This window comes from Chiloscyllium plagiosum, chromosome 4, assembly GCF_004010195.1.
Source record: "Chiloscyllium plagiosum isolate BGI_BamShark_2017 chromosome 4, ASM401019v2, whole genome shotgun sequence".
Taxonomy (NCBI): domain Eukaryota; kingdom Metazoa; phylum Chordata; class Chondrichthyes; order Orectolobiformes; family Hemiscylliidae; genus Chiloscyllium; species Chiloscyllium plagiosum.
Window position 1 is genome coordinate 85,563,788 of NC_057713.1, and position 26,658 is coordinate 85,590,445.

A 26,658-nucleotide genomic window follows, 5' to 3' on the forward strand; every position below is an offset into this window, starting at 1 on the left:
CTGCCAGAGGATGTGGTGAAGGCTGGTACAATTGCAACATTTAAGAAGCACTTGGATGGGTATATGAATAGGAAGGGTTTGGAGGGATATGGGCCGGGTGCTGGCAGGTGGGACTAGATTGGGTTGGGATATCTGGTCGGCATGGACGAGTTGGACCGAAGGGTCTGTTTCCATGCTGTACATCTCTATGACTCGATGACTCTAATAAAAGTATACCATTCTGGATACTGTTAGGTGGGACGACTTACCATTGGTAAGCCATTGGGCACAGGTTTCTGGCACAGGGTCCCTGTTGCTCAGACGGGAAGGGGGGTGAGGCGCAGAGCATTAGTCATTGGGGTCTTCATAGTTCAGGGGATAGATAGGAGATTCTATGGGAATGAGAGAGACTCACAGTTGGTGTGTTGCCTCCCAGGTGCCAGAGTTCGTGATGTCTTAGATTGTGTTTTCGGGACCCTTAAGGGTGAGGGGGAGCAGCCCCAAGTCATGGTACACAAAGGCACCAACATCATATGTAGGAAAAGGGATGGTATGTAACGCAGAAATTTAGGGAGCTAGGGTGGAAGCATAGAGCTAGAACGAACAGAGTTGTTATCTCTGGTATCTCTGGTTTGTTACCGTGTCATGTGCTAACGAGGCGAGGAACAGGGAGAGAGAGGAGTTAAACATGTGGCTACAGGAATGGTGCAGGACGGAGGCATTCAAATATTTGGATAATTGGGGCTCATTCTGGGGTAGGTGGGACCTCTACAAACAGGATGGCCTACACCTGATCCAGAGGGTTTATGATATCCTGGAGGTGGAGGGAATTTGTTAATGCTGTTCGGGAGGGTTTAACCTAATTCAGTAGGGGGATGGGTACCTGAATTGTACCTCCAGTGTATAGGAGGTTGAGAGTAATGAGGTCATAAATAAGGTTTCAAGGTCACAATAGTATACCGGCAGGCAGAAAGGTGGTTTGAAGTGTATCTACTTCAACGCCAGGAGCATCTGAAATAAGGTGGGTGAACTTGCAACATGGGTTGGTACCTGGGACTTCGATGTTGTGGCCATTTCAGAGACATGGATAGAGCAGGGGCGGGAATGGTTGTTGCAAGTTGCGGGGTTTAGATGTTTCAGTAAGAACAGAGAAGATTGTGAAAGACGGGGAGGTGCAGCATTGTTGGTCAAGGACAGTATTATGGCTACAGAAAGTACGTTTGATGAGGACTCACTTGCTGAAGCAGTATGGGCTGAGGTTAGAAACAGGAAAGGAGAGGTCACCCTGTTGGGAGTTTTCTATTGACCGCTGAATAGTTCCAGAGATGTAGAGGGAAGGATTGCAAGGATGATTCTGGATAGGATCAAAAGTAACAGGGTAGTTGTTATGGGAGACTCTAACTTTCCAAATATTGACTGAAAACGCGATAGTTCAATTACTTCAGAAGAGTCAGTTTTTGTCCAATGTGTGCAGGAAGGTTTCCTGATACAATATGTAGATAGAGCAACAAGAAGTGAGGTCACATTGGATTTGGTACTGGGTAATGAACCAGACCAGGTGTTGGATTTGGAAACAGGTGAGCACTTTGTTGATAGTGATCGTAATTCAGTTACACTTACTTCAGTGCTCGATAGGGATACATATATACCACAGGGCAAGAGTTATAGGTGGGGGAAAAGAAATTATGATGTGATTAGGCAAGATTTAGGATGCATAGTATGTGGAAGCAAACTGCAGGGGATGGAGACAATTGAAATGTGGAGCTTGTTCAAGGAACAGCTACTGCATGTTCTTGATAAGTATGTACCCGTCAGGCAGGGAGGAAGTGGTTGAACGAGGGAGCTGTGGCTTACTAAAGAAGTTAAATATCTTGTCAAGAGAAAGAAAGAAGATTATGTAAAGATGAGATGTGAAGACTCAATTAGAGCAATTGAGAGTTACGAGTTTGCCAGGAAGGACCTAAAGTGAGAGCTAAGAAGAGCCAGGAGGGGACATGAGAAGTCATTGGATAAATGTATGTATCATAATGGAATACTGTAGGTTAAATGGGCTTCAGATTGGTTTCACAGGTCAGTGCAACATCGAGGGCTCAAAGGCCTGTACTGCGCTGTAATGTTCTACGTTTTATGTTCTCTTGCACCAGTTTCAACTAAATCTATTATCAGACATTAAGGCTGCACCCTGATTTTGATCATGCCCATCTATTTGGTATTTTCTTGGGTTTTTTGGTTGAAAATTCAAGAATGTGAAGGATTTGTTTTCCCAGAAGCAAATTTATTACATGCTGATTTTAATGCAATTCTCAGCATTAGGTGTCATTCAGTCTTATAATATCTATCACCTGCAAACAACAAGACCTTCATTTTTAAATCAAATTTTACTTTCTCTGGATGGATAATCTTTCATTCACCTCAACATTAACCACTTCTAAAGATAAGATTGTTTACATAGTTGCTTTGAATACTTTGTTTCCTCTTTACAGCAACATTTTAGGTAAAATAAAAGTCATATTTTGATGACCCTATGCTTCGATGTCAAGTTGTATATTTCAGTTTTAAATTGGGATCAGCGCATACTTCTTTAAAAAATCATTAGTGTTGTAAAGAGGTTGAATCGGCCATACTGTGAAGTTGTTGAAAATAAGACAAGATTTTCTCAATGAGATGACTTTTCAAACTATAAAATAACTTGAATTCCTCTCAAAAAAGGTCTGAGATAAAGGTCAAATCTTAACACCTTGAAAGATCAGGCGAAACACACCAAAAGGAGAAGGAAAACACAACAACCTAATTTTATTTTTTAAAAGAATTGATCATAAATCCCAAAGGAGTATTACAATATGTTTGTAACCTATTGCCACCACCTATAACATCTGGTTGTCCATGACCTAACAATATTTTTGACAGCAGAGATTCCTGAGCTCCGATATATACACATGATGGCTCATTAGTTAGCATTGCTGCCTCACAGCGCCAAGGACCTGTGTTCAATTCCACCCTCGAGTGACTTTCTGTATGGAGTTTGCATGTTCTCCCTGTGTCTGTGTAGGTCCCCGCTATGTACTCCAGTTTCCTTCCACATTCCAAAGATTAGGTGGATTGGCCATGCTAAATTGCCCATACTTTTCCAAGATAGTGCAGGCTAGGTCAGTTAGCCATGGGAAATGCAGGGTTACAGGGATGGGTTGGGGCAGGACAGTATACTCTATGGATGGTCAGTGTGGACTCAATGGGCTGAATGGCCTGCCTCCACACTGTAGGGATTTTATATATTTCAGAGACCTGGACAACCTACAGAATCTGGAGAAGTACCAACAGGTATGCCTTGGCAAAGTCCTCAGAGTTCAGTGGCATGAAATCTGGTCAAACAGCAGTATGCCCTCCCATGCCAATTGCCCAGATAATCACCCTGGACAGGATATGCTGTTCAAATGCCTGACAGCAGACTCTCAAAGCAACTGCTCAACCTGGAACTCAGAGCAGCAGAAAGTCATTGACAATGCTTGAGGTATGTCGTCATACCATTCCTGAAGAGATCAAATATTCCCTGTTATTCATGCCTTGTGACTGACTGAAATGCATAAGGTTTATTCAAGAAGACAATGAGCACCTTGAGAAAATTTATCTAATGCATGCTGAGGCAAAGTCCAAACATCACAGGGAGCGAACAAACCTCTAAACACATCACCTTCCTTATCCATCTTCAAAAAGTGCCTGCCCCACACATGACAGAGTCTGCAGATTGATCATTGGATTTGCCAACCATCCCAGATCACTGTGGAAGCAAGATATCTTCGATCCTCTAGGACAGGCAAAGAAGAAAAATGCGCTTTTAATTTGAATCAATATTAAAAATACAAGTGACACTTGAACTTACTCAGAGAATGAAACCAAATCAAATGCAACCAGCGAATACTTTTATTTTGCTGTGCGCAGAGCTATTGACTCAGCATCTTCAACTCCTAATTCATTGCAAAGTGCAACAATTGCAGTGAAATTGGAGAAAGCACACAAGGCAGTTTGTGAGCAACAGCCTGAGCTGATAGGGTGTGTATGAGGACCTGCTATTCACAATTTCTCCCGCATGTTGCACAGAAATAAGACTCATGTGCTTGTGAAGTACACTGACCACAGTTTGGAATACCATTAGTGAAGACATCCAAGAGTTTTATGTAGTGCATGAACTCAAGATTGGACTAATTGGCTGGAATAGTTTGTTTCTGTTCTGCAAATTCTATATAATACATTGCAATCGCTGGTGGAATGGTATAACTGTAGCATGACATGATTACCTGAGCAGTTCATTGCAAATATGAACATGGGAATTTATCATAAAAAGATTGGCACAATAGTTTAACTAAACACAATGACAGGAAGCAAAATGCATACAGATGTGAGATTTCAAATATATTATAGACATACACTAAAACCATTGAGTCCTATTCTTGTAGTATAGTCCTTTACTTGGTGAGGAACGATCAATTGTCCTGCTATAGCTAAGAGGTTTTTGAGAGACTTAATAAATCCAATTTGGATTTAAATTTTCTCATCATCTTTCTTTCCCAAACGGATTGGCTTTTTGCTAAAGAAACCATTCGAACACTTAGAGAACTGGCCATTCTTCACATCTAATACACGCTGGAACAGTGAAGAAGGTTTGGCTGGTTGAAGTATGATAGAGGGACTGAAGGACATCAGAACCTACTTCTTTCCTGGATTTATTTCCCAATGTTTACCATTCATACTTTGTAGCAGAATTCATGACATATTATTTTGACATATTATTCCTCGGTGACTTTCTACTCTCTCCTTCCTCACCCAAAATATTGTCTGACTATTACGAACAAGCTGGCTCATTACCATTTGACTCAATGGAAAGAACTGAACGCTGGTGTTGTTTACATTCCTGAGCAGTTTCAACCGCATTAAACTTGAAAAACAGCACACTGAAGTCCAAAATGCAGAAAAAATGTGAAATCGTGGCTCCGTGGTTAGTACTGCTCCTATAGTGCCAAGAACTCGGGTTCAATTCCAGCTTTGGGTGATTGTTTGGATGGAGTTTGTACATTCTCTCTGTGTCTGCGTGGACTTCCACTGGGAGCTCTGGTTTCCTCCCACAGTTTAACCATGCGCAGGTTCGGCTATGCTGAATTGCCCTATAGTGGCCAGGAATGTGTAGGCTAGGTGGGTTGGCCATGGTAAAAACCCCACATAGGGTGACAGGAATGGGGTGGGTCTGGATGGGATGTTCTTCAGACCGTTGGTACAGACTTGATGGGGTGAAGGACTTCTTTCTGCACTGTAAAGATTCTATGAGGAGTGTGAATCTCCTCTTGTGAGGAACCTCACGCTATAGGGGCTCAGATCAGGGAAGCAGTCAGTCCACTTTAATGTTGTTCAGAATTTTCTGAGCCTTGGTCAAAAATCACAAGCAATTTTTCTCTGCTTTTGACTTCAGGCCATGGGTCTCACTATGCAACATGAAGCCTGAAATATTCCAATAGCCACAGGCCAAGGATAACCGCACTCAAAGTATGCGGCTTGTACAATTGCAGCCACATTTTCACAATAGGAGAATCCCTATTAACCACAAAAGCATCAACATCTCCTAAAAAAACTCTGACTTAATGGTCTCATGTAACTTCAAGGTCATAGTTTGAAGCTTCATTGCTGACATAAAAGTTGTCTTCCATCTTTGTGTCGCTGGGTATCCCCAATCTGTTTCTTATTGATGCCATAACAGTTGTGTCCATCTGAGTAGCTCACCGTAGCATGTTGTACTGGGGAACTTTTGAACCAGAAGTGTGTTTGTTGCCGGTGCTGAGAAATGGACACAGTTTGTAAACACTATATGATTTGCTTTGACATAATCTGGAGTGACTACACTCTAATCAGTGCACTGCATGTAATATACAGAAACCATTATTCCAGCCGTCATCAGGGCTTGTTTTCATTGAAATTTAAGGAGCACGCTGAATGTCAGCAGCCACCCATATTTCACTGGCTACATCGTTGGTGGCAGGGAACCTTCTGAGACATCTCTGAGCTGCCCTGGGAGCTGGATCTTTAATTGAGGAAAATGGCAATGTTCAAAACAATTAAGCAACATAAAGAGGTTCACTGAATCTGATTGAAAGGGTTGCTGCTGGTGTTGGCAGTTTTTAGTATAATTACTGCTAATCATTTGACCTGCAACGCTGTTAATTGTTTTGTATGATTACCTCTGTTCGTACCTCCGGGAATGATTGCCGTTGTGTCTTTTGTTCATTAAAGGGAGCTTTTGTAAGTGAAAACTGTTGATGAGAAAGGTCAGATTTTAAACCCCTTAACGTTTGTGGGAGTGGGTTCTCCTTTAGATTTTTTTGGGATGCCTCTCTCTGTGGCTTATTCAGTTAATGGTGCCAATACCTAAGTTGCATGTGAATCTTTATTGCGACTTTGCATATTCCTCTATCCCTTTTTGCACACACACACTGGATTTTGTTAGTCCAATGGGAGGCTGGAAATGAAGCTGGGAGGAGCTCTCAGGAGCTGTTTGAGAGGAGCTCCAACCAGATTCAGTGATACTCCAGCAGCTAATGAGCCTCTACTAGGGCTGCTGTTCCTTTAAGGGATGAGAGCCAGAGGGCCTGTGAGTTTTTATACCCACCAATGCCACTGAGAGTGGTGGCCACTGCTGGGGTGTACAGTCAGCTAGGAGGAGTAACATGGATGCTGTGGGTGAGGTGGTTACCAGAGCCAGTAAGGTGGGCCTGGGAGGGGTGAGGATTGATCGGGGGGGAATATTCCATTGAGTATGGCAATTGGCGTGAGGGTGGGGTAGGGGGGCATTATGCCTCTTACTGGGCCTCCCTTTGAGAGGGCAACTTGGCACTTGTTAAATGCCAGCAGTGGCAGCAAAATGTCCTTAATTAGCCATTTAGGTGATACAGTTGGTCTCTGGACTTCTCCTTCTTTGCCACTGGCAGAAGTATAGGAAGGCAACTGGTACCTCACCCCTTGCCCTTTATAGCAATTTTTTGGCATACTCTACTTCCTAACCCATTCCTCCATGTCCTCCCAAATACTCAGCCCATACTATCAAGTCTGTGAACCAGTTTGACAGCAACACACTGAAGTTAATTTCCTTTACAAAAATGCAGTGCAATCTTTTGGAAAAAATTGATAACAAGCAAATTTAAACCAGGTCTGGATGTCCTGAGGCAATAAAAGACACTATATGAATGCAAGTCTTTCTTTATTGTGTTTACTGCTTTACTAACTAAGTGGCTGATGTGGCTGTATTCATTTGATTCTGACTATAGGATCACACCCTTTTGTCTGTGGATAAAGAGGCTGCATGCACACACTTTGTAGATTCACGGAATCATTAGTTTGCAGGAGGAAGCCATTTAGCACATTGTGTCTGCATAAGTCTTTAAAATGATCATCACAAAATTATGCCATTCTCCTACCTTTACTTCAATAACCCTGCACATTGTTTCTATTGGAAGAATCATTTGATGTGTTCTGGAATATCTCGACTGAACCTGCCACCACCACACTCCATATATTCCGGAACCTTAATGCTCAGGCATTTTTCCCTTATATTCTGGTTCTTTTGCAAATTAGTTTAAATCCATATATTCTTATTTTTTTTTAAAGTTGGTACACTTTCTTCATATCTACTTTGTCCAGGTCTCTCAACTTGTTTTGTGAACTTCCATCAAATCTCCTCTTAGCATTCATCTGTTTAAGGAGAACAGTCCTAACTTGTCCAATCTCTCTCCCCATCGCTAAGGTCTTTCATCCCTGGAACCAATAAGTAAACATCTTCTGCTGCTCTCTCCAATGCATCAAGTTTTGTTTGGATTAAGGTCTCATTTGTAAGGCCATGTCTTTGACAATGTAATGAGCACAAGGCTCAAGTTAGAGTGCATCCAATCAAACCGTTATGGTTCAAAGAGAAGATTCCTACCCAATTGAGTTAAGTTGATGTTTTTATGAATTTCTAGAAAGAAATAGTGAAATTCTTTCATTTATATATAACCTTCCATGACCTTAGGGTGGCCCAAAGCAGTGCACAAACAATAAAGTACTTTTGATTTGTAGTCACAACTGTGATATAGGAAAGATGGTCATGAACAATCTGTGTAAAACAACTCCCACAAACAACAATAAGCAACAGGTGTTACAGAGGAAAAATATGAACTCATTCTCCTGAGATTAGGAAGAAATTGAGAGCTTTTTTTTGAAGCACACTATAAGACCTGTACCTTGTACCCATTTGTTTCTTTTGCTATACATAAGGACTTAACTGTTGGATAGGGACTGTGTCTTCAATTAACCACAGAGAAATTCCCTTAAAAACCATAGCTATTCACTCATGGAATATTTAAGTTCAGTGATATAGCAAATGCTATTACATGGCACCATACTTGCAAAGTCTAAAAGGATTTGGTGATGGATGTTTCCTCAAACATAAATGTAAAGCAAGTCAATCTCCACATGAGATTTACAATGGGAAGTGAATATTTGCTGACACGGACATGAATCTGATGAGTGGTGACTGGCATTTTAATGTACAGCTCGCATACAAAAAAGTAATTAGGCATTCTCATTGCCTAAATATGCATCACTACATTTGTTTTGCATTTTTGGAGAACACCAAATCTGAGATCTGTTCAAAGCTACTTTTGTTCATTTTGGCTGAAATTGTCCAGCTCCCTCAGGGAATCCAACTTACTGCACATACACACAGTAGTCTAGACCTGTGGATAGAGATGGTAAAGGGGTAAAAACAATGACTGCAGATGCTGGAAACCAGATTCTGGATTAGTGGTGCTGGAAGAGCACAGCAATTCAGGCAGCATCCGACGAGCAGCAAAATCGACGTTTCGGGCAAAAGCCCTTCATCAGGAATGAGATGATAAAGGCTCCAGCATTCTCTCCTTCATATTGCAATCTCTCTGGCCCATACTGCCTGCCATTGGCAAATGTCAGAAAGATTTACAGGTACATATGGTTGGCCACATTATGAATGCACCTCCTTGGTTATCAAGTAGGACTCAAACCTAGAATCTATGGCTTAGAGACAGTGATGCTTCCACTGAAATATCACACCTCTTAAACAGAACCCATAAAGCTGCAGAGAGTAATTTTCAAAAATATAAACCAGCAAGGGGAACTGCAACTTACAACCCAAGGCACTGTGTTGCTAACTATGTAGTTCTGAGGGTTTGACGAAAGGTCATGAGACTCAAAATGTTAACTCTGTTTTCTCTCTACAGAGGGTGCCAGACTGTTGAGTTTTTCCAGCAATTTCTATTTTTGTTGTGTTTCAGACTTTTAGCATCCCAGTTCTTTATTTGGAGATAATGGGAGCTGGAAAAGATTGAAGAGATAGATGAGAGAGATATTTTAGTAAGATGTGAATGGTGATGTTTTGGAATGGAAGTAAAATGGTTAGCAATCTGAATCTTACATTTTTCTGGCTAAACCTGCATTATGTGAGGTTTCTAGGGGAGGGGGTTTTGGCCATGAAGTCTAGCAAATTTTCTTGCTATATTTTACCAAACTTACCACACTAATTACCTACCCTGCCCCTATGCTGCCAATTCAGCTCTGATTTCCACTTCATCTTACCATAGGCCATCTTGCAACAATTCACCACTCATCAGATATGTGTCCTAAGACAGCATTTCTGGTGTCTGTCTCATTCTAATATGTCCTGGTCTGTCATGGACAGAATTTGAACATTTTGGAGAAGGGGAAGGTGCTAGGGACCTGGGGAACCCAGTGGTTGGGATGGTGCAAAGGAGACTTGGCCTCTTCCTGGAGAACTGGCAGAGGAGGACTCCACACCAGACCCTTAAAATCTGGTCTGTGATTGCTACCTGGGTCAGTGCCATCTCCATGGTGTGGATAGAGGATTGGCTGACTGACAGAGGGCAGAGACTGGGGATAAAGGGGCCTTTTCCAGGATGGCATATGGTGACTGTAGAGTTCTACAGGGGTCACTGTTGGTGCCACAACCATTCACTGTATACATTAACAACCTTAACAAAGGAACTGAACACATTGCTGCTTAGTTTGCAGATGTGACAAAGATAAGTGGCAGGACAGGTAGTGTTGAAAAGGTGAGGAAGCAGCAGAAAAACTTAGACAAGCTAGGAGAGAGGTCAAAGGAGTGTCAGATGGAATAAAATGTGGGTAAGTGTGAGCTTCTGTCCTTTGATATGAGGAATAAAAGCATATTTTCTAAAAAGGGAAAGACTTCAGAAATCTGAAGCATAAAGGGACTTCAGAATCCCAATTTTGGATTGTTTTACTGTTAACATGCAGGTTCAATTGGCAGTTAAGAAGGTAAATGCAATGTAGGCATTTATTTAAAGAGGGCTACAATAGAAGTACATGAATGTACTACTGAGACTGAAAAAGACTTGATCAGACTATATTTGGAATGTTGTGAGCAGTTTTGGACCCCGTATCTAAGGAAGGATATGCTGGTGTTGGAGGGTGTCCAGAAGAGGTTTACAGAAATGATCCTGGGGATGAAGGGCTTGCCATATGCAGGGCAGTTGAGGACTCTGGGGCTATACTCAATGAAATATAGAAAGATAAAGGGAATCTTATTGAAACTTACAGAATACTGAGAGGCCTAGATAGACTGGACGTAGAGAAGATGTTTCCACTTGTAGGAGAGACTATAATCCAAAGGCATAGCCTCAGGGTGAAGGGACAACCCTTTAGAACTGAAATGAGGAGGAATTTTTTCAGTCAGAGAGTGGTGAGTCTGTGGAACATATTTCCACAGAAGGCTGTTGAGGTTATGTCAATGAGTGTACTTAAAAGAGATAGATAGGTTCTTGATAAGTTAGGAAAACAAAGGGCGGCACAGTGGCTCAGTGGTTAGCACTGCTGCCTCTCAGCATCAGGGACCCAGGTTTGATTCCTGCCTTGGATGACTGACTGTGTGGAGTTTGCACATTCTCCCTGTGTCTGTGTGGGTTTCCTCCCGGTGCTCCAGTTTCCTCCCACAATCCAAAGATGTGCAGGTTAGGTGAATTGGTCATGCTAAATTGCCCATAGTCAGGGGTGAATATGGGGATTGGGTCTGGGTGGGTTATTTTTCAGAGAGGCAGTATGGACTCGTTGGGCTGAAGGTTCTTTCCATACTGTAGGATATCTAAAATGTAGCAGCCATGATCGAATGGTGGATTTGATAGGCCAAATGACCTAACTGTGCTCCGCTATCTTATGGAAGAAGCTTGAAGCTGAGGCAATGAGAATGAAAAGAGAGACAAGGAGATTGCTGCGAGATCTGGAGTGAAGTGCTGACAGTTTCTTATCTGCCAGGCTATTTATGTTATTCAGACAATCATGGCAATATGCGAGGGTACATTTTAGTTTTACCACCTGTGTGTGCCACAACAAATACGTGGAGGGAGGATTGCATTCAGAGCTGACTGGTTGTCCCTCCCTTCCAGTATTTTCATTGGAGGGGTAACCAAGTAGTTCATGATTCCTACTGCCAGGCTTCCTCTTCTGACCTCCTTATAAACACTGGTCAATATCCGAACAAGTGACTTACTGTCCAGCTCTGGGTATTACTCGGACAGTGAAGAATAAAATCAACACTGCTGTGTTATGGAAAATCTGGGGAGATAATAGCCTCGTGATATTATCATTGGATTGTTAATCCAAAGACCCACATAATATTCGACAGACCAGTGTTTGAATCCTGCCATGGTAGATGGTGGAATTTGAATTCAACAAAAAGTCTTGAATTAAGAATCTAATGATGACCATGAATTAATTCATGATTGTCAATTTTGAGGAAAAAAAACCATTTGGTTCATTAATGTCCTTTGGGGAAGGAAACTGCCTTTCTTACTCGGTCTGGCCTACATCTCACTTCAGATCCACATCAATGTGATTGACGCTTAAGTTCCCTCTGGGAAATTAGGGATGGACAATAAATCCAGGTCTAGTCAGTGATGCCCTCCTCCCATGAATAAATAAAAATAAATCAGAAATAGTCCTATTAGTGTCACTGGATGACTCTAAAAGCATGTCCAATCTGCATCTCCAGACAGCAAGACAAACATAGCATGCACCACCTTCCAATGCATTGGAGGGAAGCCACAAACACTTTGAAAACCATTGGAGTGCCTGCCCTTACTTTAGTATTAGTTTTGAACAAAGCACAAAATAGCACTGTGGTCTTCTAGCCTAAAACGCATCATACTTCACACTTCTAGTGATAGGTACTGATTTTTTTTAAGCGGGACTCATGATTATGATGCATTATCTAACCTTGTTTTAAGACACCCAAAATCTCATAGATTTACCAAAATGTTGTAACTTCAACTTTTCAACCCTGCCTTTGTTTCTTTCAATGAAATTAAATGTAACTATTTCATTGAAACTGTAGCCCCCTTTAAATTTCACTAACATGTTGAGGACCCTTCAGTGGTTGAAGGAATAGTTAAACTCCTGGGCTGCAGTAATCTCACTGAAATTCACTTCTGGAGCTTGGCAGCTCAGAGATGGCTCACAGAAGTTTGCGAGTGAGATGAGCTACAGTAACAGGATTCTGTCAGATTTGTTTTATTTGCATTCCTGAGTGAGTGATAGAGGATGAGGCAAGGGGAGATGTGTCTTTCATTACACAATAATGCAGCATGGAATTTTGATGTGTTTTTTTAATATAAATTCTGATGTGTTACTCACAGGTTATTATTGAGTTCAACTGGGCAGGCAGCCAAATGCTTCGTACTCTTCACTTTCTCACTGCGATCAAACATATCTGTTATGTCACACACACTGAACTCATTTATCATCAATGAGCACAGCAAATAGAGACAATAAAATTTTGTCGAATATTTCAAAATTTTAAGGTACCATTCATCAACAGTATGATACTACAGATCTTTGGAATCATTGAAGTAATTTGGAGGTAGTTTTCTCTCAACAGTGGTTATAAATTGAAACTCTGACTATTATTACTGTTAATAGTATCCTATCCATTTATGGAGATATAGTTCAACCTGCTAATGATATATCAAACATTTGGAAGATGATGGAGTGGTGGTAATGTCAGGAGTAATCCAAACCTCCCAGGCCAATATAACATAGGCTTTAATTCCACCATGGCAGATGGTGAAATTTGAGTTCAAGAAAATCTGGAAGAGAGAGCTGGCATAATGGCAACTGTGTAACCATTGTCAACTGGCATAAAATGCATTTAGTTCATTCATGTCATGGGGAAGGAAGCCTACATGTGAAATCAGACCCACAGTGAATCAATCAACTCTTAAATGCCATCTAAGCAATTAGGGATGGGCAATAAATGCTAGACTGCGATGCTCACATTTATGAATGAATTAAATAAAAAGAATTTGTCATATGCCCCCCTCCTGCAGTTTTCTTTTCTCCTTTGTGAAAGGCGATGACTCCTCGCCAAAAGTGTCATTTTCTACTGCATTACACAAACATTCCTGAGCATCAGAACATGGCGCCATGACATGCAAAGCTGAAGTATGAGCATAACCCTACAGTTTTACCAAGAGTGAGGGAAAAGTGGTGCCATATTCAAGCTCAGCTCGACATCGAAACACAGGCAAGTTTCAGTCACACAGTGTTAATGTCCGGCATTGGGGCGAAATATAAAGCCATCTTGTGATTCTACTTGGGATCAGCAGCATCTCTAACATAGTAGCCAATGTTATGATATGAGTAATTCTGTTCTATACACTGCTGCCTCTCAGTGCCAGGGACCCAGATTCGATTCCAGCCTCAGGCGATTGACTTCGTAGAGTTTGCACATTCTCCGTGTGTCTGCGTGGGTTTCTCCGGGTGCTCTGGTTTCCTCCCACAGTCCAAAGATGTACCGGTTAGGTGAATTGGCCATGCTAAATTGCCCATAGTGTTCAGGGATGTGTCAGTTAGTTGCATTAATCAGGGGTAAATGTAATAGGGTAGGGGAATGGGTCTGGGTGGGTTACTTTTCGGAGGGACAATGTGGACTTGTTGGGCCAAATGGCCTGTTTCCACACTGTAGGGATTCTATGACTTCTACGAAATCCTTCCTATTGATATACCCATCGAGATGCCATTTGAAGTGTCCATATCCAGTGGAAAAAGAAAGGTCCGAGGTGTCTGATACTCAGAGAGGTGCCAGAGACTAGACAGCTGCTTAGTCCCATGCAGAACATTCTAAATAGGTGTTCATGGTTTCTCCTGGCTAGTCTAGGCATCAGAAACTCATCATCAGCAAACATAAAACTGGGCAGAGACAACATAGATTTATGAAAGGGAAATCATGGTTGACAAAATTATGTTTGCATTTTGGAAGTTTTTTGAAAATGTTCCTTGTAGCAGAGATGAAGGAGGTGTATTGAGATTTTCATGTGGTGTGTTGAGATTTGCAGAAGGCCTTTGTTGAATTAACAAGAGGTTATTAAATATAATCAGAGTACACAAGACCAGGGAGAATATACTAGTATGTATTGACAATTGGCTAATGGACAGAAAGCAGAGAATAGGAATGCAGGTAGTTCCCAAGTTGCAAACAGGTTCCATTCTGGAGTACTTTCTCAAGTGAATTTGTACGCAAGTTCGGGTACAATGAAGCACAATATAAAATAGCCCCTGTATATACAAGGAAATGTTTGCATGTATGATTTTTAAAATTAACAGTAATATCAATTTACCTTTGTATAAAATCTCATTCACAAACATAAGCATTCATAAGTCAAACTTTCATAAATCAGGAACCATGCGTAAATGGATCATTCAAAGGATGATTGGCTGTTACTGGTGGGGAGAAAGTGAGGGCTGCAGATGCTGGAGATCAGAGCTGAAACTATGTTGCTGGAAAAGTGCAGCAGGTCAGGCAGCATCCAAGGAGCAGGAGAATCGACGTTTCGGGCATAAGCCACTGGTGGGGTACTGTAAAGGTGAGTGCTAAGTCCACAACTGTCCACAATCTATATGGATGATTTGGATATGGAGACCAGTTGTAATATTTCTAAATTTGCTGATGACACCAAACTGAGACGAAAGGTAAATTGTGAGGAGTGTACAAAGACCTTCAAAATGCTTTGGAAAGGCTAAGGGAATGGGCTAGGACATGGCAAATGGAGTGTAATGTAAGTAAGATGGAATTGTTCACTTCGTAGAAAAAAAAGAGAAACAGCATATTTCTTAAATGGGGAGAGGATGGAAAGAATGGCTATCCAAAGGGATCAAAGTGTCCATGAGTCATGAAAAGCTAACATATAGGTACAGAAAGAATGAGAAAGGCAAACAGTATGATGACACTCGTGTCAAGGGGACATGGGTACAGAAATAAGGATGTCATGTTGCAGTATGTAGAGCCTTGGTAAGACCGCAAATGGAATATTAATGTACAGTTTTGATGCAAGGAAGAATATACTTGCCAAAGAAACAATTCAACACAGGTTTACCAGATTAACAACTGGGATGGCAGGATAGTCTTCTGAGGAGAAATTGAATAAACTTTACAGTTTTGAAAAATGAAAAATGATCTCATTGAGTCAGATAAAACTCTTACAGAGCAATGCAGAATGGATGTTGATAGAATGTTTTTCCAACTTATGATTCTAAAACCCAGAAAAATCTCAGGATATGGTGGAATTTAAGATGGAAATGAGGAGGAATTTCTTCACTCTGACATTGGGAAATATTTGGAAATCTGTGCCTCAGAGATCTATGGAAACCCAACAATTGAGCACCCTCAAGAGAGAAATCAATAGGTTTCTGGAGACTAACAACATTGGAGAGTATGGAGATAATATATAATATTGCCATTAAGGTTGAAGACCAGCATGATCTAACTGAGTGGCAGGTGCAATGGGCTGAATGGCCTACTCGTTTTCTTATGTAGCCTGTTGCACATTGACCCCTTCAACAGTCTGACAATTTCTTAGAGGTATCATGAGCTAGGTTTGGATGGCAACCCATTAACACCCAGCAACCACCATGGTTTGGGCCAAAAGTCTTGAAATCTGCTAGTAAATGTGAATACTCCAGTAATTACAAGTCATGTCAATTCGATGGATATGTAGTGCAGAACAACAAAATGTGACTCATATGGGCACAACTCATTTTAACATTAAGCAGTGGAATCCTTCTCTGTTCATGATATGTGCTCTGAAAACCATGTGGGGAAAACCAATAGCATCTTGCATCTGTGGGAAGGTAGTGATGCCATGGAAACCTGACACCCAAGATGCTTAACTGACAGCTTCAGAGGCAAACGTTAAATCCCAAATGTACAGTGAACAACTGCGAGATGCCACAGACCTTGAGGGATACCAGCATGGGATTGGCAGATATTCCTTGTGAATGCAAATCCTCATCCATCAGCTGACATCTGTTTTGACATAATGGCTCAGGACATTCTTCACATAAGTTGGCTTTGGATCTTCAACATTTGCAGATACCTTCAAGAACGTTTGCAGATGTGATTCATTGCCACATCTCTACACTTCTTTGATGATGATCTCCTATTCCTTTTCTCTCTGGAGGCTGAGGGCCAGCCACTGGCACTTGCTGTTCCTCCTGAGCCTGCACAATCTCTTCCCTCTGCTACCTTCTGTGTCTGTCTCATCTGAGAAATAGTATGGTCAGGTCAATGGCTGAATTAACCTCGACAGGTCTGTGAGAAAAGTGCAACAAATTACAGCATTATATTCAATGAATTTGAACATTGTAACCTCACATGTTGAAGCTGTGCTAAAGAACCAACATTCTGCTCTGATTAAGAATTTTAAACACTTAGCCTTTAAGTATTTAAAGTCATTCAACAGTCTCTGCATTTGCCCTTGACCTGAGCAAACTGCCCCTCCCTCCTCCCATTTCACCTCAGTAATAACGTCATAGAATTCTTGCTGTTAATTATAGCAGCTGTAATAAGAAGGTTTCAAATCCATAGGTTTGTGTGTTTTAGCCATTTAAGATGATGATGAAAAGTGCCTTGTTACAATCAGTGCTATTGAGCCATGGATAACAACATAGCAATCAGTAGCACAATGTCTTCCCAATAAGCCCTTATCATTGCTGTCAGAAATGGATTACTTGAAGAATGTTGATTTATAGATTAACAATGATTGGAAGGCTGAGGGCTAGAATTGTTTATTCGTTTGAATAATAATGAATGCAGTTAGATCACATTGCAGCACTACAGACTGGTCTTTTGAAGAAACAGTACTTACTCCATCCACTTTGCACACAGTTAATTCCAGTTTCAAATCTTATTACGTGTTGATTTTTGAATCAATACTGGGGGCCACACTTTATGTTTCTATGAATGAATTGCAGGCTCTGCCTGCAGCACACCGTGTGCCACCCCATCCTTCATGTTGTCTTTTCTGTTGCCATTCAATCACCGATGACCCTTCACCTTCCCCTCATTTCTGTGAAGCCCATTTATATTACCATTCATATACCCTCTTTACTCCCGGAGCTCTTGAGGTTCCTATGCCCTTACTGGCCCTCCCCCAAATTTGAGGCCAGAGTGGCCTTAACTTGCCTTAAACTCCCTTTGAGACCACAACCTTTGATACACTATCAGGTCTCACCGTATTCTTTTCAGCTGTCCCCTATCACTTTGACCATTTCCTCAGAGACCTGGCATCATGAGACCAGTCCCTGGAGTTGAGCTGCCCGCAGTCTTGGCAATGCCATGGACTGAGCTCTGAAAAGGCCCTGCATTGTGGGTCCCTTACCCTCCCAAGGGACTGATTGTAGCCTAGACCAAACTGATTTTACAATAACACTCTGGCAGACAGAGAAACAAATCTCTGACTGCTTTTACTTGATTTCCAGGTCTGTCTGTGACTCAAAATCCTGACTTCATATGCACAGGTCCCCAGATTTGCATTGGATCAAGTGATTGACTGACGCTGGAGTAGAAATGGTCCAGTCACTATACTGACTGTGGCCGTACTATCTTGACTGACTGAGATCCACTCATTTCCCACTATAAACTTCTTTTGACGTCCACATGCCACCATTCCCTTCATGTCAGAATGACTCATAAACTGGTGGCACATGCTACAGCTCCAGTTTTAGTGCAACATCGTGCCACAACAACCAATGACCAGCCCCTTTAGAACTTTCACTATTCCCTAGAGCCACAAGCTTACTGCTCCTCCCTTTGTGCTAAACCACTATCTCAAAGCCACTATCACTTCCTGTCCGTCCATCTGTGCTAAAGTAATCGCTAAAAACCAGAAAACGCCTGATTGCCCATGTCTTCTAATGTTAACTCTAGGGCAACAAGTAATGCCTGAGCTTGCTCAATGGTTTTGAGGCTGATGTGTTGCCATTGCTCAGTTGTGTCGATTGACTGCGGAGGCAGCTTCTGTAATTGAAATGGTTTCAGATTAAGTAAAGGCAGACAGATGCTACAGCTGGAAACTCAACCAGCCCTGATTCTGTGGATTGATCTGAACAGGTACCTACTCAGTCTTACTTGTTGACTTTCTGAAACATCAAGTTTTTCAACAGGAGAGACATTTATCAGGATGGGGAAGTAAATACAGCATGTTATGAAATTTTTAAGATGCAAATACGCCCAAACACTCTTCTTGCCATGATGTGGTGGGAAGTTGAGCTATTGGGTAGCTTAGTGGCTCAGCGGTTAGCACCGCTGCCTCACTGCGCCAGGGACATGGGTTCGATTCCAGCCTTGGGCAACTGTCTGTGTGGAGTTTGCGCAATCTCACTGCATCTGCGTGTGTTTTCTCCCATATTCCAAAGAAGTGCAGGTCAAGTGAATTGGCCATGCTAAATTGCCCATGCTGTTAGGTACATTAATCAGGGGTAAATGGAGGGGAATGGATCTGGGTGAGTTACTCTTCGGAGGGTTGGTGTGGACTTGTTGAGCCAAAAGGCCTGTTTCCACTCTGTAAGGAATCTAATCTAATCTTGCCACCTCAGTCGGAGAAAGCAAATTGCATGAGGTTTTCTCAATGGCCTGAATCTGATTTTTGGGCTCTTTTCTGAGTAAGTCATCATTCTTGACACTATTGTTACTACCTCAGTGACTGGGAAATCCTTTCCATGAATATTAAGAATACATACAGTGTACAAACTTCATGCTACATTCACATAAACTTTATCATTTTTGCTCCCTTCTTGTATTGGCAGATCCAAACCAATTCTGTACTAATCCTACATCCAGCTGAAGGAAATTATGTTATCACTGGTCAGGGAAGCTATGTGGATAGATCTTTGTTTTGTGTGATGCTATACAATGAGTGATGATGAGTTGACAGATCTTCGACTTCTCTCCCCATTTTCCAATAACAATATTGAGACCATCACACATAGTCAATATTGACTCCCTGGTCAGTGAGGAGATTTAACTGGTGCTGGGCACTGGAAGTACTCTATCCTACAAGCTATAATGCAAGATTTAAGGTTATTTCACATTTGTTTGCTTCTCCCCGTATTATAGCACACACACTATATTTTTTGTACAAATCTAAAACAATTTGAAACATTTGGGTTTGTTTTGAGAATGCTAAATATTTGTATTTTTGCACAATGGGCCAATATTTAATAGTGCTTAATTGGCTGCTGAATTTAATTTAATATGAGACTATGCACATCATTCTGTCCTGTCCTGCAGTCTCAATTTTACCTCTTCTCATCATTTAGCTTGGAACAGAATCTTTAATAAATGAATGACCCCAAAACAACACCATAACATTGACATTGACATGTTTGTCTGCAACTCCTTTCTCCTTTAGCCTATGTGTTAACCTTGGAAAATGGAAGTTCAAGGTAGAATGCAGGTCAGGGGAATGACCTGCTGTGTCTCTGCGAATCAGCACAAGTATGTGGTTGACTTTTGAGGTGTAAAATCCTGTGAAATTTGTCTTTGGAATATTTTGATTGAATGCCTTCCTTTCCTATTGATTGCTGATAGTAAGACAGTTAGCTCATTTCTAAAACATTCATACCTTGTAACCATTCACATATATATAATGTTGTCTGGAATCATAGTCTCTTTAAGGGGACCTAACTGTATTTCATTTCTGAAAATAGTCATCACTGCTTCTGGAATGGCAGAATGCCAGAAAGTTCCAGTGGACTGTAGTTCCGCACTGTAAAATCATACAAACCTGGCTGGAAACTTTGTAAATAAATCAGTCTTTAGCAACATTGAAGACAGGAAGAACTCTCATATACTTTTACACTTAGCATACAAGCAACCTACTGTATGATGTAAATCCATTAAATGCCATTGCATATGCAAGAAGTGTTATGATGCTGTAAAACAGTGCTTTTTTCAATAAAACATTATCTTTTCTGACAGGGAACTTTGGTACTAAAGAACTAGCTTCTTGTCACACTTTCCACAGTCACTTGCTCTACTTTTCTGAGCACTGTACCTTGATCTCCTTCTGAAATATTGAATGCTGTCGGCCTGACTGGCACCACACTCCCACAACATCAGGGAGTCTGCTTCAGTCATTCTGGCACTTTAACAGAGAGTCTAGTCTTTAAGTGCAACTCACCGGAGCCAAGTACTTCACAGTATTTGTACATAAATGATTACCGTCAGTGACCAATCAATGAGCACAAGTTTTTGACCATTTCATGCCGTGTTCTCCCACTTATGTACCTCTCCCCTTAAGTGGGGAAGAGTGTGCACATACAACAAGAGATTTTCTTTCATTCAATGAATCAATCAAAACTAGGAAACTCCCAGAAATTCCATTAGATTTACATGGTGCACATTATGTGACTGAATTCTAAAAATAAGCAAGGCAACAGACTGTTGGGTAATTTAGTTTGAAGGGTCCTTTGGCATACTCTATCTGAAACTGAAGAGATTCTTATGACTAAAATCTGTGCCTACCTTAAATCACAAACATTTGTAAAAATCTCTCATCACCAGGTCCATTCTGCCATGTTCAAGTGATCCAGTATCCCACCTCAAGATCAACTGTGACTTACACTAGTGTAAGACAATTAATAGTGAGTTATCAGCTGATTTTATATTTGTGGGCATAAAAGAGGGAGAGAGTAACACAGAAAAGTGAAATGTGCTGCTGATTTGAATTCACCTGTTTTACACTATCATGCAAAGTCACTATCTAGCCCTGTAACATTTCCTTAAATATATTATGCTCTAAATTATACTTTTAATATCAAGTAAAGCCTCGGCAGTGTGTAGTTAGGATATTTGACCAGAAGTAAGATCATGGCTTTGCTGAGATCTCTGGTCTCCCACTCTCTTTAAAGGGGCACTTACCAACAGGGGTCACTAGATAGCCATCAGGAATGGGACTGCTGGCTGATTCTTACCTTCTGACCTGAGAGATATTTATTGGGAATGGGAAAATTGACTCATTTCAACAATAGTACCCAAACCAACGACACAGACTAGTAGCCAGATTTCAGAGTGCTATGCATTTTAAATTAACACACCAGGTTATACATTCATCAGGTGGGTCCTTTACTGCAGCATTAAGAAGGATTCTGCTATTAAGTTGTTTGTTGGACTGTTTCAAGTGAGTTCCTTTTCTGTTTATTCATCTGCTATTTTTCAAGGATGTCAGCCAATCTTCCAGTCATTATTGGTATTTCATGCTTTTCTTTGCTACTTAATCCATTGCATTTAGCAAAACAAAGATAACTGGGTTATAAGGAATAAAGCTTTTTTTGTTGTTCCCATGTGCCTAAGACCTGCTGTTGATTTATTTCCATTGCAATCTTCTGCCAGGCATTACCCTTAAAATCATACTGCAAATGGACTCCTTTAAAATCGCAGTTTAAATAATTAGCCACATTTAAACCATGAAATCATACACCAAGTAATATTAGCATTACCATTCAGTGAAAGAGTTTCAGTTTGTACTCCTTTGCATGTTATGATTGGAACGAACATATTTTTATTTCCACAATGGATTATTATTGTCTTGCAATGTATTTATTTACGAATGTAATCTTCGATGAAGTCAGTGGTGTCATAATTTGCGTAATGCATCTCTTATTTGGCACCAACAAGATGTGGATGACTTCTACCTCACCCTTATTATACCTTATGCATTATCCACTTAAAGATTCAGCAACAAATCAACATTGCCTCCTGTATTTGTCATTGGAAAACAGCAACATGTGAGTTTTTCCGCATTTCACTGTAAGTTATTTATGCCCCTCCCAATGGAGAAGATGTCTCTTCAAGATGACTGAACTGTTTTTGAAAGTAGTCATCAGATGTTCATGCTGATGGCAAAGTGCCTGGAAATTCCATTGGGCTGCAGTTATATGCTATAAAATCATACACTCCTTTTTTTGAGCCACATGATTTTATTCAAAATAGGTCATCTTTCATACGCAACCAAATGCCCGAAATACAAGCTAGACTGAAATTATAGGCTGTCTGGTTAAATTTAAATAAAGAAGCCTTTTATCGGTAGTAAAATGGCCCTAGACATGGGTACAGAATGTGCATATAGGTCTAATGAGTGCTAGCAGTACTGGGCATTGAGCCCATATGTCCACCATGTATCAATTACTGGGTGAGAAGAGGGAAAAGTCAATGGGATATAGTCTGTCCTGAGGTGCACTGGAATTTCTGAATGGCAGCCAACACAAAGAGGATTCGTGAACTTGCTGATTCGTACACGTGTTTGGCGACTTGCAGAACACACTGTGCAAGCCCAGCTAAGAATTCAGCTGATAGCTTTCCTGTGGGAGTGTATGTACTTATGTTCAGGAACCAACAAAAAAAGCTGGAAAAACAGCCAATGTTTCTGTCAGACGCCAGTGCTGTTAAATGACTGAGCTATGGATTTTCCACATTATTGAACTTTGTTATAACTTCTTAAAGCTCAACTGTTGATAATGCCAGACAAAGTTAATCTACCATTTCCTTGAACTAAATTTTGGTGAACACTCTGACAGAGAGAAGCACACACAGCACAGATGGCATTACCTTGTACCTGTGTATGCTGCAGAACATTCAAGGAGTCTGGATGCCTTTAGTAAGCTATAGGAATGGGACATCCTTTAAAGAAGGGAATGCTTGTAAAATATTTCACTAAAATAGTCCAGTGTGATAACAGGATGTACATAAAGGAAAAATCATGGCAAATCACATAAATCTTCAACTAAAGATTATAATCACTCCATTATGAATATATTGCAAAATAACTAACTTGGAAAGAATATGGCAGAACACTTTGACAATTTAGTTATTCTCACATTTCACACAATATTCTTTTTGTAAGAGTTCCTAATTTCCGTTGGAGAGGAGATAGTAAAACAAAGCAAGCATAGAAGATGCTGGAGAAACTGCCAGCAATCTGACAACACCTGTGGCAAGAGAAACAGGGCTAATGTTTCCAGTCCAAATTGACTTCTTCAAAACAGGAGATGGTGATGTCAGTTCCGGAAATCTCCGTAAGCACCATAACAGACGAACGTGGTGAGGTAAATTGGAATTCCAGATCCAATTTGCAAACTGCATTTTCACATTCCAGTTTACTCCATCTAGCTACAATTCAATCTGTAGTTTAAATTATTGGAACATACCTTGAAAGGGATGGTGTGCATTGGGTAATATCTGCTCATAAAAGGAAGTTTAAGATTTAATTGAATCCTGGGCCTGAAGCGATATTAGAACTCAACAGCACTGCTTACTCATTGCCCTGAGTGAGGCCTATTCAATTGCAAATGATAACTCAAGTTCTCAGCTCAGGGATGCACAATTCTAAGGGTAGAATCTTACCATGCTCAGAATGGCATGGGCTATGAGTGACAGAATCAGTTGAAATATTCAGTGAGGTCCACCTTGACGTAAGATCGCTTTGAAATGTCCTGATACTTTTTTCAAGCAGTTTGGTGATATTTCTGTTAGTCCCGTTAGTAAGTTCCAAAATATTGCTTGTCAAACACCTTGTAACAGTCCAATTCATCATGGGTTGTAATCTTACCAAACTCAGTGTTCAAACTAATTATCAGGAAAACTCAACATATAAACCAGAGCATGCTCTTGGTGGGGTTCAACTTTCTTCTTGCTCCATAAGACCTCCATATTGTCAAAGGTCAAACTGCAGAGTATGGCACAACTCCCCAGCACCAGCCATACATACACTTCTATCACAGACATCAACACTCCACTTTCAGGAAGGCATTGCCATCATTACAACATCCTCCAATTGGCATTGCACCCTGCACGGACAGACTGGTGTAGGAGGGCACACTGACAACCAGCAGTCTACGGCAGCATCAGGCACAGGAACTGCACAGGGAAAGGAATCCAATTACATGTTGTCTACCAGTGTGCTCTGTTGTTCTCTCAGTACGCATTTACCCAGTGTGCCCAGAGCATGCATGCCTTGCCTTGCTCTGCTGTGTCTTTTCTTGGCCATTGGCACAGTTGCAGAACCAGGTGGATGGCAAGACTATGCAGCAATCCTCAGTTTTCAGAGGGTTGGTGTGGACTTGTTTGGCCAAATGGTCTGTTTCCACACTGTAGGGATTCTGTGACTATATAAGGACATATACAGCTTGCCTTACATCAGTGCGCCATGTTAGTCCAGCACCTGTACCACCACGTCTCAGTGCGTGTGCTAAATACACAGCATCTGCAGAAAATAAAATTACTACTCCCCGAAGACTTTTAAGATGTTTTAAAAAATTTCAGTCTGTGCACTGAAGTCCATGGGGTACCCATTGCTCTGTCTGGAGGAAAACTGTCTTGGTCAAGGACACATATGTCCATCAATCAGATGTCTGAACAAGTGAGAGCTGGTGCTGGCAGGTCAGGTTGCTCAAAGGAGTAGGCCTTCCCATTGCCTCCATTCCTGGGAATTACGTGTGAAAGCATATATAGTTGGATGATGACCTGAGGAAGGACAGAATGGGCACCGAGAAAGGTGACATTGATACTCTCAGTGGCATGTTAACATTGAGGCCGAAAACCACTCGCAAAAGACCACTCTCTGTCATTGTAATCAATGTGGAGAGTGACAATGTTGAGAAGAATGGCTGCAAAAGGAATGGGGTAAGTGAGGTAACTTGTGAGGGTGGGATCCGTATCTGCAGCTGATTACTTGACCTGCACAGAGGAACAACATGTAATCTTCATAACCTAGGCTAAGTCCTGGCATTGTTAAGCAAGCCATTAATTTCCCTCAACTGTTTAAAATACACTTGGAAATTGGCATGAATTCTAATGCTGCCTGCCACCTTATCATCTATGTGTGGTGCTACAAATCCCACTTCCTCCTTATTGAGCTCGCTCATTAATTCTCTCTTCTCTGGGGCACTTCCCATCAGTTTTTTTTGGAAAAACTTAACACGATGTAAGAATCTGACAATTATTGATGTCTCAATCACAAAAGCAAAATTAATTGGTCAATTATGGTATTTATGGGAATTTGCAGTGTACAGATTGACTGGTGCTTTCTCTACATTACAATGGTGATTAAATTTCAAAAAGTATCCAATTGACTATAAAATGTTTGAGTACATCCTGAGATGATGAAAGATGCTACACAAATGCAAACTGTAAGTCAGGGGAGGCTGTGTTGTAGTGGCAATTTCACTGGACTAGTAATCCAGAATGCTAAATTTTAATGGTCTGCGAGTGGAAACCCACCATGGCAAATGGTGAACTTTGAACTCAATAAAATCTGCAATTTGATAAAAAGCTGGTCAGTGGCAATCATTGTTTCTTTTAAAAAATCTGCTTCACTAATGTCCCTTTAGGAAAGGAGATCTGCTCTCCTATACCAGTCTGGGGTTGCCTCTTAATTGGGCAATTAGGTATGGGCAATAAATGCTGGCCTAGCCATTGACATCCACATCCTGTGAATGAATAAAAACAATCATTTCTTTTGAATGCCAAAGAAGCTCTCAGAACTAAACTTCAAGAACCTTGAAACTGTTGATCATTGACATTAATCTTTCTGATCATGACTGACAACAGCTATTAGTGAATTAGAAGAGGGCAAAGGTGAAGCCAAACATTAATACCTCACATTTGTCTTCTACTTTGTCTTTTCACACGATGTCAGTATCAAAGAGATGATCCAGAATATATGCAGCATGGCCCAAATACAGAACAATGTTTCTTGGCTCCTTCAAGTAGCATGGCTTCACTGAGAGGTAAGAAGAAATACCTCATCTTTTAATTTTTGGAGCTGGACAGCAACATCTCAGTAATGTGTTAGAATTATTGGCTGGGTTTTACATCTTCTCCCAGACCAGAAGTGTGCAGGCAGTTGGGGATGTGGCTGGATTTTACCTGTTTAGAGACAAAATTAAACTGGAACCCATGCTAGACAAGCAGGCAGTGGGAAGAACACAGCAAATCAGGCTTTCCTTCAGGACTGGGGGTAGGTGTAAGGGGAGCTGCAAATAAAGGCATTGGGGGGGCAGGGTGGTGAGGTGGGGACAGGTGAAGACAGGTAGAGGGCACGGCCTGATTGGTCGATGGGAGGAATGACTCCATTTGGTGGCTAGAAGGTAGGGTCGATGAGAGGAATGGAAGGGAGAGGAAGGGGCTGGGAAGGATGTTGGGTGATGGGAAGTGAGGTTTGAAATTGGAGAACTCAATGTTGAGTCCTCCGGGGTGTTGGCTGAAGATGAGGCGTTTTTCCTCCAACTTTACAGTTTGATTCATTGTAGCAATGGAGGAGGCCA